General features: G+C 46.5%; 1 protein-coding gene across 2 annotated transcripts in view; it reads right to left on the reverse strand.

Annotated features, from left to right (window-relative positions):
* LOC140202786 (A disintegrin and metalloproteinase with thrombospondin motifs 20-like) overlaps positions 1-15,877 on the reverse strand; it is a 618,104-nt gene that overhangs the window by 365,387 nt on the left and 236,840 nt on the right. The window lies entirely within an intron of this gene.

Here is a 15,877-nt window from a genome sequence, read left to right on the forward strand (position 1 = left end):
GCAGGGTGGGCCATGCTTAATGTTAAATAAAAGTCATTCCAAAATTGTGGGAGTAAGACTGAGGTTGACCTAGAATGTTCCTTCTTTGCAGGAAGCAATGCCGTACTTTTTTCTGCTACCGCATGGCAGAGTACAGTGGGGCTGGCTTGAAACCTGCCCACCAGAGAGCAGTAGAAGTGAGAATCTTTACTTTGGTGACTTCTAGGGGTATCACTCACTGGTTGCTCTCACCTCCTGCCTATTCTCTTTGAGTGAAACCCTCAATTAATTTTCTCACACCCTTTTCACCTGAGTGGCCAGAGATGAATATCTTCTCCTGGGTTTACATACCAGAGTCTAGAAAGAAGGGGTTGTGCAAGACAGCATGGATATATCTGGAGGAGTGATAAATGGATAGAAGGAGGGTGGATTCTCTAAAATTGGAGATTTTATGGTACTGTAGTATATTGCAGCTGACCATGTTGACATAGGAGGTGCTGTTCCTTTAGTTTGTCCTCTGCTTCAGCTTGGCAGTAGAGGAGGTCGAGGACCAACATGTTGTTGTGGGTATCAGAAGGGGAGCTGAAATTGCTGGCAACACACAAAATGCTGGAGGAACTCAGCAAGTTAGGCAGAATCTATGGAGGGGAAAGAAGAGGCAATGTTTCAGCCGTGGATGCTGCCTGACCTGCTGAGCTCCTCAAGCATTTTGTGTGTCTTACTCTACATTTCCAGCATCTGCAGAAAATCTTGCATTTATGAAATAGTTGGCAACCATGTGCTTCCGATGGCTATTGTGGAGAGAAGGTAGATGCCTGTCAAAGCGGCAAGCAGTCTGTGTTTGGTCTTACCAATGTAAAGCAGGTTACACTAAGAGCACTCAGTGTAATGGAAAGGTTTGGAAGAGGTGCAGGCAAACCTCTGGAAGGACAGTTTAAGTCCCTGGATGACAGTGAGGGAGGAGGTGCAGACAAGAGTGCCTGGGGTCAGGGACGTGTGGGAAGGGATGAGCGGACCAGGGAATTGCAGAGGGGGTTCCCTGTGGAAAGCAGAAAGGGATGGGGAAGGGGCTGGTGGTGGGATTGTGTTAAAATAATGAAGGATGATACGCTGCATGTGGTGTTTGGGAACGAGCAAAGGAACTCTATTGCTATCCTGTCTGGAAGAAGTGGAGCAAGAGAAGAAGGATGTAATATAGAGATATAGGTTAGGCCCCCATCAACAACATTCAGAGGAATCCCCATTTCCAAACAACGGAATATATTTCACATGTCCTGGAATGGCATTGCCCACCTTGAGAACAGGTGGGACAGAGACAGAGAAACTGAGCAAAAGGGAAGATGTCCTTTAAAGGAGGTCGGATGGGAGGAGGTGTAATTGTTGTCAATGTCAATAGATTGTCTTCTGAAACATGGAGACAGAGATGTCCCGGAATGCCCTGAAAGAGAAGGCCTGATCTCGAGAGCAAATGCGGAAGGGAAAGAAACTTGAAGATTGACACCTTGTGTTTTGATCTGGTTTAAGCTGAAGTATGAACAATGAATTTTAAAACTTCATATCATCCACAACCAGTCCCGCATGCCTCCTTTGTCATTCACTTAGGTCCTTTTAACATCCTTTTTACATGCTCCTTCTATTCCACCCCCCATTATCCAATTCTTTTACTCACCAACAACCACCCCCAACCATCTGGTTCTAGTTGCCCATCAGCACTGCCTTATCCAGAGTTTCATGCTCCAAAGGCTCCTGGACTCTGGCATTTACACCTCTTGTTACTGACCCCCCCCACTCTCTGTCTCCATCTTCACCCAACCCTCCCCCCACTATTCCCACAACCCCCATCCTCAATGTTCCCCCAAATCTCACTGCTGTTTATCCTCACTACTACCCTGTCCTCTCCATTCCCCGCTCAGAGTAGGACTGCGCCTTAGCAGTAAGCATTAGCACGAAAAGAAGAGGTGAATTAATTCAAGTTTGCAGCTGAAGATTAAAAAAGACAGCACTTCACAGAGATTTGGGGAGTCGGACTGCCACCCCCTATCAGTGAGTGGCAGCATGAGAAAAAGTGGTGATTTCATTTAGGTCCACAGCTAAAATTTAATAAAGCAGCACTTTGCAGCAGTTTTCAGAGTTGGAATGTGCCCAATCAGTGAGTGGAATTCATTAGAAGGGGCAAATAAAAATAAGGCAGGGGCAAGTGGACTGGCCATTGTGTGAGCGGGTCAGTGCTGGAGTGGCTTTTGCTCATCAGGCTTAGGCAAGATTAGGCTTGGGGTGAGGTAAATATCTAGTTAGATTCTTCTTCTACTTCTTTATTTTTCATTTCTCAACTGTTAGGGCACACTTAGTGCAGTGAGAATGGCTCCAGGGGCAGTATTTTGTTCTATGTGTGAGATGTGGGAATTCTGGGAGACCGCCAGCCTCACACATAACCACATCCGCACCAGGAGCACCGAGTTGCAGCTCCTCAGGGAATGTGTTAAGGAACTGGAGCTGCAGCCCAGTGACCTTCGGCTCATATGAGAGACTGAGGAAATGATAAATAGGAGCTACAGGGAAGTTGTCACCCCTAGGTTGCAGGAGGCAGGTAACTGGGTGATTGTCAGGAGAAGGGAGGGAAATGGTTAACTAGTTCCTGTGGTCGTTCCCATCAATAATAAGAATACCACTTCAGATACTGTTGAGGGGGACGACCTACAGTGGGGGGGGGGGCATTATCCGGGTCTCTGGCACTGAGTCTGCAGCTGCTGCTTAAAAGAGAAGAGAGGTGAAGAGGACGCAGTAGTGATAGGAGATTCCGTAATGAGAGGAATGGAGATGAGATTCCAAGAATGTGATAGAGCCACCCGGATGGTATGTTGCCTCCCAGGTGCAGAGTCAGGGACATCTCTGATCAGGCCCACAGCATTCTAAAGGGCGAGGGTGAGCAGCCGGAAGTCTTGGTGCATAGCGGCACCAGTGACATAGGTAGGAAAGGTGAGGAAGTCCTGAAAAAAGATTTTAGGGGGCTAGGTAGAAAGGTGAAAAGCCGGACTTGCAGGGTAGTAATTTCTGGACTTCTCTCTGTGCCACACGCTAGTGAGGGAAAGAATAGGAAGATTTGATAGATGAATGTTTGGCTGAGGAATAGGCGCAGGGGGACAGGGGTTCAGACTTCTGGACCATTAGGATCTCTTCTGGGGAAGGTAGGACATGCACAAAAGGGAAGGGTTTCACTTGAACCCAAGAGGGGAACAACACCTTTGTGGTCAGGTTTACTTGAGCTGCTTGGGAAGATTTAAACTAATTAGGCAGGTGGTTGGGAACTGGACTGATAGTGCTAAGGATGGGTAGTTAGTTTATAAATGCAGGCAGTATGTAATGAGACTACTATTAAGGAGAGGCTGGTAACAGGTCAAGCTGCAGTCAACAGGATGTGTTGCAATGTAAAAGGGGGACAAAATCAAAAAAAGTAATATATACAGGACTGAAGGTTATATTTGAGTGCACACAATGCATTTGCAGATTGCAGTAAAGTTAGAGATTGGTATGTGTGACATTGTAGGCATTACTGAATCATGGCGGGAGGAGACGATGGCAGCACGCTGCGCGTGCGCAGCTCTCCGGTGAAAAATTATGTCGTATCTGTTAAATAGGGGCCGTGGACAATTCTGATTTGATGGAGAATGGACGTGAAAGCACAGAGGAACATCAGGAGAAATTTCTGAAATGCTCGTTCGCTGCTGTCGTTACTGTGTGTTCGGGAATCTTTCGGAGGGTAGGCCTCAAAATCCCCGGCCTTGCCTGCTTTTGGCGACCGAGAAGGAGGTCGAACCGTTTGGCAGAGATGCCGCTCAGTACTCAGTGTTCGGAGAGCTGATCAGAGCTTGAAGTTTTTGGATGACTCAGAGTCAGATTGTGGTCGGCATGGCAGGGAGAATTTTTCTTCCTTCTCTCTCCCGTCTGCGTGGGATGTGGGACATTTGAGAAACTTTGAACTTTACTGTGCTCATGGACTTCTTCATCAAGTTATGGTAATGTTACACTGTTGTAACTATATATACAATCATGTGGTTTTGTCAGTTTTTTCAGTCTTGGTTTGTCCTGTGTTTTGTGATATCACACCGGAGGAAATAATTTATCATTTCTTAATGCATGCATTACTAAATGACAATGAAAGGGAACTACGTGTCTTCATAATCTAAAAGAAGATTATAGCTGATGTTCAAGTGCATACATCATAGTGAAAGGACAAGCAGGTAGACAGAGGGCTTGGTGTGCCTCTGTTGGTAAAAAATGAAATTATATAATTAGAAGGAGGTGACATAGAACCTGAATGTGTAGAATCAATGTGGGTAGAGCAAAAAATACTGCAAGGATAGAAAGACCCTGATGGGAGTTACAGTGCCTATAAAAAGTATTCACTTGCCTTGAAAGTTCAAATGTTTTAATATTTTGCAACATTGAATCACAGTGGATTTAATTTGTTTTTTTTTGACACTGATCAACAGAAGATGGTTGATGAATGGCCGCATTTGTAAGCTCCAACGTGCGCTTTTGACTTTTCTCTTAAAATGGGCCCTTTTTCTTTTTATTTTCTTTACTAACCCTTTACTATATTCAGATTAAGATTTATAAAGCTCAATCATTTAATTGCATATGGTGTACTGTCTGATATTTTGCGGCGCGGGTTTGTAATCGGGCAGCCTATCATGCGGGATCCATGTGAATGAGATTTCTCAGTTTGGCGGGGCCAGGAGTTTCCTTCCCCCAGACGAACACGTGCTGGCTGAGCCTGAGACTTACAGACTCTTTCGTGTCAAAGTGAAAACAGATCTCTACAAAGTGATCTAAGTTAATCACAAATATATAACACAAAAAAAAGATTGCTGAAGTATTCACCCTCCCCCCCTTAATATAACACACCAAATCATCACTGGTGCAGCCAATTGGTTTTAGAAGTCACATAATTAGTTAAATGGAGATCTATTTTTGGAGACCTGTGTGCAGTCAATGTGTTTCAATAGATGGTGGTAAAAATACACCTGTACCTGGAAGGTCCAACTACTGGTGAGTCAGTGTCCTGGCAAAAACTACACCACGAAAACAAAAGAGCACTCGAAGCAGCTCCACAAAAAGGTTATTGAAAAGCACAAGTCAGAAGATGGATAAAAGAAAATTTCCAAGTCACTAAATATCCTTTGAGGTACAGTTAAGTTAATCAAGAAACGGAAAGGATATGGCACAGCTGTAGGGCAGGACATCCTCAAAAACTGAGTGACCGTGCAAGAAGGAGACTAGTGAGGGAGGTCAACTCTGGAGGAGTTACAAGCTTCGATGGCTGAGATGGGAGAGACTGCGCATACAAAAACTGTTGCCCGGGTGCTTCACTAGTCGCAGCTTTATGGGAGAGTGATAAAGAGAAGGCCACTGTTGAAAAAAACCTCACATGAAATTTCAGCTAGAGTTTGCCAGAAGGCCTGTGGGAGAGACTAATGTCAGCAGAAAAAGGTCTGATGAAACCAAGATTGAGCTTTTTGGCCATCAGACTAACCGTTATGCTTGGCGTAAGCCAAACACTGCACATCATCAAAAACACATCATCCCTACCATGAAGCATGGTGGTGAGGGCAACACGCTGTGGGGATACTTCACTGCGGCAGGCCTGGAAGGCTTGTAAATGTAGAGGGTAAAATGAATGCAGCAAAATACAGGGAAATCTGATGCAGTCTGCAAGAGAACTGTGACTTGGGAGAAGGTTTGTTTTCCAGCAAGGCAATGACCTCAAGTATAAAGCCAAAACTACACAGAAATGGTTTAAAAACAACAAAGTTAATGTCATGGAGTGGCCAAATCAGAGTCCAAACCTCAGTCCAATTGAGAATTTGTGGACTTGAAAAGGGCTGTTCACTCATGGTCCCCATGCAATCTGACAGAGCTTGATCAATTTTGTAAAGAAACATGGGGAAAATTTGCAGTGTCCAGATGTACAAAGATGATAGAGACCTATCCACACAGACTCAAGGCTGTAATTGCTGCCAAAGGTGCATCTACTAAATACTGACTTGAAGGGGGTGAGTAATTATGCAATCAATTATTTTGTGTTTTATATTTGTAATTCATTTAGATCACTTTGTAGAGATCTGTTTTCACATTAACATGAAAATATCTTTTTCTGTTGATCAGTGTCAAAAAAAGCCAAATTAGGTCCACTGTGATTTAATGTTGTAAAAAAATAAAACATGAAAACTTCTAAGGGGGAGTGAAAACTTTTTATGGGCACTGTATATACAGATCTCCAAACAGTATCAAATATGTGGTCTACAATTTACAACGTGAGATAGAAAACGCATGTCATAAGGCCAATGTAACAATGGTAATGGGGGATTTCAATGTGCAGGTAGATTGGGAAAAAAAAATGGGTTGGTGCTGGATCCCAAGAGGGGGAATATGCAGAATGCCTATGAGATGGCTTGATAGAACAGCTTGTGGTTGAGTCCACCAGGGGGAATACTATTCTGGATTGGGTGTTGTACATTGAACTGGAGTTAATTAGAGAGCTTAAAGTAAAGGAACACTTGAGACAGTGATCATAATATGATAGAATTCACCCTGCAATTTGAAAGGGAGAAGCTAAAATCAGATGTATCAATATTACAGTGGAGTAAAGGGAATTGCAGAGACATGAGAAAGGGGCTGGCCAAAATGGACTGGAAGGGAACACCTAGCAGGGATGGAGCAGCAATGGCTGGAATTTCTGGGAGCAATTCCGAAAGCCCAGGATAGATGCATACCAAAGAAGAAGTATTTTAAAGGCAGGATGACATAACTGTGGCTATAAAAAGAAGTCAAATTCAACATAAAAACCAAAGAGTGGGCATATATTAGAGCAACATTAGCAGGAAGTTAGAGGATGGGGAAACTTTGGAAAATCAACAGAAGACAACGAAGAAAATCATTAAGATTGTAAAGAAGAAATACAAAAGTTAGCTAACCAATAATATTAAAGAGAACACTAAAATTTCTTCAGATTTATAAAGTGTAAAAGAGAAGCAAGAGTAGATATTGGACCACTGGAAAATGATGGTGGTAATGGGTGACAAGGAAATGGCAGATGAACTGAATAATTATTTTGTATTAGTCTTCTCTGTGGAAGATACTAACAGTATGCTGGAAGTTCAAGACTGACAGGGGGTAGAAGTCAGTGAAGTTCCCATTACTAGGGAGGAGGTGCTTGGCAAACTGAAAATTCTGAAGTTAGGGAAGTCTCCTGAATCAGCTGCTGTACACTCCAGGGCTCTGAAGGAGGTCGCTAAAGATATTGAAGGCAATAGTAATGATCCTTCAAGAATCAATGGATTCTGGCATGGTTTCAGAGGACTGGAAATTTGAAGAATGGAGACAGGTAGGACAAAGGAGATTATAGGCCAGTTAATCTGATCTCAGAGGTTGGGAAGATGTTGGAGTCGATCATTATAGATGTGGTTCTGGGGTACTTGGAGGCAGATGTTAAAATAGGCTGAAGTCAGCATGCTTTCCTTGTGTGAAAACTTTTCCTGACAAATCTGTAGGGATTCTTTGATGAAATAACAAGCAGGATAGACAAAGAAAATCAGTTGATGTTGTACTTGGCGTTTCAGAAGGTTTTTGACAAGGCGCCAATATGAGGCTGCTTATCAAGTTACAGGAAAGATACTAACATGGATAGAGCATTGTCTGATTGGTAGATGGCAAAGAATGTGAATAAACGGAGCCTTTTCTGGTTGGCTGCTGGTGACTCGTGGTGTTCCACAGGGGTCTGTGTAGGGACTGCTTCTTTTTATGTTCTATGTCAATGATTTAGATGACGGCTTTATGGTCAAGTTTGTTAATGATATGAAGAAAGGTGGAGGGCAGGTAGTTTTGAGGAAGCAAAGAGGCTACAAAAGGACTTAGACAGATTAGGAGAATGGGCAAAGAAGGTGGCAGATGGAAGACAATGTCATGCACTTCAGTAGAAGAAATAAAAGCATGGATTATTTTCTAAATGAGAGAAAATTCAAAATTGCAGTGCAAAGGGACTTGGGAGTCATCGTGCAGGATTCCCTGAAGGTTAATTTGCAGACTGAGTCGGTGGTGAGGAAGGTAAATACTATGTTTGCATTCATTTTGAGAGGACTAGAATATAAAAGCAAAACTGTAATGTTGTGGTTTTATAAGGCATTGGTGAACCCTCACTTGGAGTATTGTGAGTAGTTTTAAACCCCTTATCTAAGAAAGGTTGTGCTGACATTGGAGAGGGTTCAAAGGAGGTTCACAAAAATTATTCCAGGATTGAACGGCTTATCATACGAGGTATGTTTGATAGCTCTGGGCCTGTGCCCACTGGAATTCAGAAGAATGAGAGGGATCTCATTGACACCTATCGAATGCTGGAAGTCCTTGATAGAGTGAATGTGGAGAGGATGTTTCCTATGGTGGGGGTGTCCAAGACCAGGAGACACAGCCTCAGAATCAAGGGATGTCCATTTGAATGGAGATAAGGAGGAATTTTTTTTAACCAAAGAGTGGTGAATCTGTAGAATTCATCGCCATATGCTGCCGTGGAGTCCAAGTCATTGGGTAGATTTAAAGTAGATTTTGACAGATTCTTGATTAGTCAAGGTGTGGAGGAATACGGGGAGAAAGCAGCAGATTGGAGCAGAGAGAGAAATGGATCAGCCATAATAAAAGGGCAGAGCAGACTTGATGAGCCAGATGGCCTTATTCTTCATTATATCTTATGGTTCCATGGTCAACATTGCCCCCCACCCCATCCTCACCATTCCTGTGCTTTTCACAGCTCACTCTCTCAACACCATTACCCCTTCTTCACTGCATCCCAATCACTTCCCACATCCTCAACATTCCCTCCATCTTCACTGTGTCCCCCTTCTTCACAATTCACCACCTCATCCCCATTACCCCCTCACTGTCCCCCGTCAACAATCCCCCCATCCTCACCATTCCACCATCCTCCTCAATGACCCCCTTCTCCTCACCACTCCCCCTCCTCAATTTCCCTACTGTAACCTCCTCCCTCACTGTCTTCCCATCTTCACTGTTTCCTGCCTCACCATTACCCTCCCCCCACACGGTTCCCCCATCCTCACCCTTCCTTCTCCTCCCCCTTCTCTACTAACCAACCTTTTCCACTCCACTTCTGCACCATCACCCTCTTCTTAGTTTGCCCCTCTGCTCTTTTTCCTGTCTACCTGAGCACTAGGCTCTCAGTCCTGATGTGAGGTCACAATACAAAATTTCAACCATTCCTTTTCTTTTGCCGACCCAATGAGTTCCTTGTGTAGTTTGTCTTTTTTTTTGGTCCATTTTGCATTCTCATGTGTCTCCAGAGTGAAAGTGAAAATCCCAGATTTCATGGAGCCAAGAACAACAGTCAAGGAATTCAAATACTACAAAGAAATTCAATCTATGTGCATTCTGACTGAAGAAAACAGGGACAGAACTTAATCACTACAAATGCAGTAGTTGTTGCTGGGTAGAAGTGATCGATTCCCCATGAAATAGTCCTAGTCTTGATAATCATGCACTATGGATGATCAACATGCACTTAGCATTAATGCTTCAGAAAGTCAGTGAGAAACGTAAAGAAAATCACAGAGAGCAAAGTGAAGTCAGGACAATTACAAACACTGGGTAGAAGCATAGCCACAGACATTCCTTCAATACGGTAATGGTAAATGAACAAGCAGCAAAGGGATTACAGAATGGGCTATTTATCTACTAACTGGAAAGGGAATTTTGTTTGCCATTTTATCCTCACTCTCCAGTTTCCTGACCATTTCTGGTATCTCCCTCGTTGTGCAAATTTAACAATTTACTCCATCTCCAATTGCACTGCTAACCAAACTCCTTTCATTTGCAATGATAGACCACAAGGTTTCTAGACACTTCCGTCATTCTGATGGTGATTATGCATATAGCTGAATTGATTTCAGAGATTAATCTACATGGTGAATTCACAAAATGGTTCAGGGTCAGCCTTGTTTCCACAAACTAGCCTGTGAAGAGGGAATGGGGGAGTGGTCAGAGGAATGGAGAGTGCTCAGGAGTTTAAAGTAGTGCAAAGGATTACAGAGGAAGGTAAGTGTAAGGACATTGGGCTTTAGGGTGGGTTAACATAGATCATTACAGCACAGTACAGGCCCATTGGCCCATATGTTCCGCCAAACTAATGGGCCAAACAACTCTATGACAAGTTTGACCCTTCTCTCTTACATTGCCCTCCATGTTTTTCATCCATGTGCCTATCTATCCCTGTCTGTACCACTACCTATTGCAGTGTGCTCCACACACCCACCACTCTATATGAAAAAACCTACTCCTGACACTCTCTCTTATACTTTCTTCCAATCAACTTAGTAGTATGTCCTCTCATATTAGCCATTGCTACTGGGGTAAAAGTGCAAGGTGTTCACTCTATCAATGTCTCTTATCATCTTGTACATCTCTATTATATCACCTCCTATCGCTCCAAAAAGAAAAGCCCCGGCTTTCACAAACTTTCCTCATAAGACCCACTCACTAATCCAGACAAATCTCCTCTGCACCCTCTATAAAGCTTTCACATCTTCCTACAATACATGATCAGAACTGAACACAATATTCTAAGTGTGGTCTAAACAGAATTTTATAGAGCTGCAACATTACCTCATGGCTCTTGAACTCTAACCCCTATCTAATGAAAGACAACACTCCACACACCTTCTTAACCACCCTATAAACTTAGCTGGCAACCTTGGGGGATCTAGGACGTGGATCTCCAAGATCCTTTTGTTCCTCCACACTGAAAAGAATCCTTGTACCTGCCTTCAAGATCAACCTTCCAAGGTGTATCACTTCACACTTTTCTGGGCTGAACACCATCTGCCATTTCTCAGCACATCTCTGCATCCTGGCAGAGCCCTGCTGTAACCTGCAACAGACTTCTACACTGTCCACAAGGTCACGAACATTTGTATTATCTGCAACCTTACTAACCACTCTTCTACTTCCTCACTCTTCTGTTCTTCGTTAAATTGTAGAATGCCTTGGGTTTTTCCTTAATCCTACTCTCCATGGGCTTCAGATGTCCCCTTCTACTTCTACTCTCCTAAGTCCCTTCTTAAGCTCGTTCCTGGCGACCTCATAACCCTCAAGCTACCTGTCTGATCCTTGCTTCCTTAACCTTAAGTATAATTCCTTCTTCCTCTTATGTGAATAGTCAACTTCACTTGTCATTCATGGGTCTTTCCCACAACCATCCTTTCTCTACTTTAATGAGACAAGCCTTTCGGGAACACTAATGCAAGTGCTCCCTAAGCTGCCTCCACATTTCTGCTGTACATTTACATTCCCAAGACCCTGCCTAATAGTGTCATAGCTTGCCATCTCCAAATTAAATACTTTCCCATACTCTTTGCTCCTGTTCATTCCAAAGGTCACCCATCAAGAGGGCTGTCAGCTGACCAGGTTTACTGCCTAGCTCTAGATCTAGTATGGACTTTCATCTAGTCAGCCTGTCCACATACAGTATTGGGTCAGAAATCCTTCTTCAGTACACCTAACAATTCTGCCTCATCTAAACCTTTTGCCAAACAATATTTGTGAAGTTGAAATCGCCCACAATAACAATCCTGTTACTTATGCATCATTCTAAAATCTCCCTCCTGATACGCTCCAGAGTGTCTTTTGCAATTGGATGAGTCTATAGAATTCTTTGCAATACAATGATTGCTCCCTTCCTGTTTCTGACTTCCACCCACACTGACCCTGGGTTGATGAAGCGAAAAGATTAGGTGGGCAAAGTGGGTCATGTGATGACTCTGTCAAGAACAAAGAGAATCCTAAAGCCTTGTATTATATTAAAGCAAGAGGGTCCGCGAGTCCTGGGGTCAATACCCAGAAGTCAAGAAAGTCCACAGGGCAAAGCTGAAGGTCAAAGTCCAGAGCTTGGCAAGCCCTGAGGTAAAAAAACTGAAACATTGAAGAGCAAAATTGGTGAGTCCAGAAGTAGAGTGCAAGTCCAGGCCAGTGACTGGAGGGTGGAGGTCTGATATTTACAGATCTGGGAGTCTGGGCCAGTGACTGGAGGATGGGGGTCAGATATTTACAGATCTGGGAGTCCGGGCCAGTGACTGGAGGGTGGGAGTCTGATATTTACAGATCTGGGAGTCCGGGCCATTGACTGGAGGATGGGGGTCTGATATTTACAGATCTGGGAGTCCGGGCCATTGACTGGAGGATGGGGGTCTGATATTTACAGATCTGGGAGTCCGGGCCAGTGACTGGAGGGTGGAGGTCTGATATTTACAGATCTGGGAGTCCGGGCCAGTGACTGGAGGGTGGGGGTCTGATATTTACAGATCTGGGAGTCCGGGCCATTGACTGGAGGGTGGAGGTCTGATATTTACAGATCTGGGAGTCTGGGCCAGTGACTGGAGGATGGAGGTCAGATATTTACAGATCTGGGAGTCTGGGCCAGTGACTGGAGGATGGGGGTCAGATATTTACAGATCTGGGAGTCCGGGCCAGTGACTGGAGAGTGGGGGTCTGATATTTACAGATCTGGGAGTCCGGGCCAGTGACTGGAGGATGGGGGTCTGATATTTACAGATCTGGGAGTCTGGGCCAGTGACTGGAGGGTGGGGGTCTGATATTTACAGATCTGGGAGTCCGGGCCAGTGACTGGAGGGTGGGGGTCTGATATTTACAGATCTTGGAGTCCGGGCTAGTGACTGGAGGATGGGGGTCTGATATTTACAGATCTTGGAATCCGGACTAGTGACTAGTGGATGGGGGTCAGATATTTACAGATCTGGGAGTCCGGGCCAGTGACTGAAGGGTAGGGGTCTGATATTTACAGATCTGGGAGTCCGGGCCAGTGACTGGAGGGTGGAGGTCTGATATTTACAGATCTGGGAGTCCGGGTCAGTGACTGGAGGGTGGGGGTCTGATATTTACAGATCTGGGAGTCCGGGCCAGTGACTGGAGGGTGGAGGTCTGATATTTACAGATCTGGGAGTCCGGGCCAGTGACTGGAGGGTGGAGGTCTGGTATTTACAGATCTGGGAGTCCGGGCCAGTGACTGAAGGGTAGGGGTCTGATATTTACAGATCTGGGAGTCCGGGCCAGTGACTGGAGGGTGGAGGTCTGATATTTACAGATCTGGGAGTCCGGGTCAGTGACTGGAGGGTGGGGGTCTGATATTTACAGATCTGGGAGTCCGGGCCAGTGACTGGAGGGTGGAGGTCTGATATTTACAGATCTGGGAGTCCGGGCCAGTGACTGGAGGGTGGAGGTCTGGTATTTACAGATCTGGGAGTCCGGGCCAGTGACTGGAGGGTGGGGGTCTGATATTTACAGATCTGGGAGTCCGGGCCAGTGACTGGAGGGTGGAGGTCTGATATTTACAGATCTGGGAGTCCGGGCCAGTGACTGGAGGGTGGGGGTCAGATATTTACAGATCTGGGAGTCCGGGCCAGTGACTGGAGGGTGGAGGTCAGATATTTACAGATCTGGGAGTCCGGGCCAGTGACTGGAGGGTGGAGGTCAGATATTTACAGATCTGGGAGTCCGGGCCAGTGACAGGACGGTGGAGGTCAGATATTTACAGATCTGGGAGTCCGGGTCAGTGACTGGAGGGTAGGGGTCTGATATTTACAGATCTGGGTGTCCGGGCCAGTGACTGGAGTGTGGGGGTCTGATATTTACAGATCTGGGAGTCTGGGCCAGTGACTGGAGGATGGGGGTCAGATATTTACAGATCTGGGCGTCCGGGCCAGTGACCGGAGGGTGGAGGTCTGATATTTACAGATCTGGGAGTTCGGGCCAGTGACTGGAGGGTGGAGGTCTGATATTTACAGATCTGGGAGTCCGGGCCAGTGACTGGAGGGTGGGGGTCTGATATTTACAGATCTGGGAGTCCGGGCCAGTGACTGGAGGGTGGAGGTCTGATATTTACAGATCTGGGAGTCCGGGCCAGTGACTGGAGGGTGGGGGTCACATATTTACAGATCTGGGAGTCCGGGCCAGTGACTGGAGGGTGGAGGTCAGATATTTACAGATCTGGGAGTCCGGGCCAGTGACTGGAGGGTGGGGGTCACATATTTACAGATCTGGGAGTCCGGGCCAGTGACTGGAGGGTGGAGGTCAGATATTTACAGATCTGGGGGTCCGGGCCAGTGACTGGAGGGTGGTGGTCAGATATTTACAGATCTGGGAGTCCGGGCCAGTGACAGGACGGTGGAGGTCAGATATTTACAGATCTGGGAGTCCGGGTCAGTGACTGGAGGGTAGGGGTCTGATATTTACAGATCTGGGTGTCCGGGCCAGTGACTGGAGGGTGGGGGTCTGATATTTACAGATCTGGGAGTCCGGGCCAGTGACTGGAGGGTCGGGGTCTGATATTTACAGATCTGGGAGTCTGGGCCAGTGACTGGAGGATGGGGGTCAGATATTTACAGATCTGGGCGTCCGGGCCAGTGACTGGAGGGTGGAGGTCTGATATTTACAGATCTGGGAGTCCGGGCCAGTGACTGGAGGGTGGAGATCAGATATTTACAGATCTGGGTGTCCGGGCCAGTGACTGGGGTGTGGGGGTCTGATATTTACAGATCTGGGAGTCTGGGCCAGTGACTGGAGGATGGGGGTCAGATATTTACAGATCTGGGCGTCCGGGCCAGTGACCGGAGGGTGGAGGTCTGATATTTACAGATCTGGGAGTCCGGGCCAGTGACTGGAGGGTGGAGGTCTGATATTTACAGATCTGGGAGTCCGGGCCAGTGACTGGAGGGTGGGGGTCTGATATTTACAGATCTGGGAGTCCGGGCCAGTGACTGGAGGGTGGAGGTCTGATATTTACAGATCTGGGAGTCCGGGCCAGTGACTGGAGGGTGGGGGTCACATATTTACAGATCTGGGAGTCCGGGCCAGTGACTGGAGGGTGGAGGTCAGATATTTACAGATCTGGGTGTCCGGGCCAGTGACTGGAGGGTGGGGGTCTGATATTTACAGATCTGGGAGTCCGGGCCAGTGACTGGAGGGTGGGGGTCTGATATTTACAGATCTGGGAGTCTGGGCCAGTGACTGGAGGGTGGGGGTCAGATATTTACAGATCTGGGCGTCCAGGCCAGTGACTGGAGGGTGGAGGTCTGATATTTACAGATCTGGGAGTCCGGGCCAGTGACTGGAGGGTGGAGGTCTGATATTTACAGATCTGGGAGTCCGGGCCAGTGACTGGAGGGTGGGGGTCTGATATTTACAGATCTGGGAGTCCGGGCCAGTGACTGGAGGGTGGAGGTCTGATATTTACAGATCTGGGAGTCCGGGCCAGTGACTGGAGGGTGGGGGTCTGATATTTACAGATCTGGGAGTCCGGGCCAGTGACTGGAGGGTGGGGGTCACATATTTACAGATCTGGGAGTCCGGGCCAGTGACTGGAGGGTGGAGGTCAGATATTTACAGATCTGGAAGTCCGGGCCAGTGACTGGAGGGTGGAGGTCAGATATTTACAGATCTGGGAGTCCGGGCGAGTGACAGGACGGTGGAGGTCAGATATTTACAGATCTGGGAGTCCGGGTCAGTGACTGGAGGGTAGGGGTCTGATATTTACAGATCTGGGTGTCCGGGCCAGTGACTGGAGGGTGGGGGTCTGATATTTACAGATCTGGGAGTCCGGGCCAGTGACTGGAGGGTCGGTGTCTGATATTTACAGATCTGGGAGTCTGGGCCAGTGACTGGAGGATGGGGGTCAGATATTTACAGATCTGGGCGTCCGGGCCAGTGACTGGAGGGTGGAGGTCTGATATTTACAGATCTGGGAGTCCGGGCCAGTGACTGGAGGGTGGAGATCTGATATTTACAGATCTGGGTGTCCGGGCCAGTGACTGGAGGGTGGAGG

The sequence above is a fragment of the Mobula birostris genome, chromosome 9 (assembly GCF_030028105.1).
Source record: "Mobula birostris isolate sMobBir1 chromosome 9, sMobBir1.hap1, whole genome shotgun sequence".
NCBI lineage: Eukaryota > Metazoa > Chordata > Chondrichthyes > Myliobatiformes > Myliobatidae > Mobula > Mobula birostris.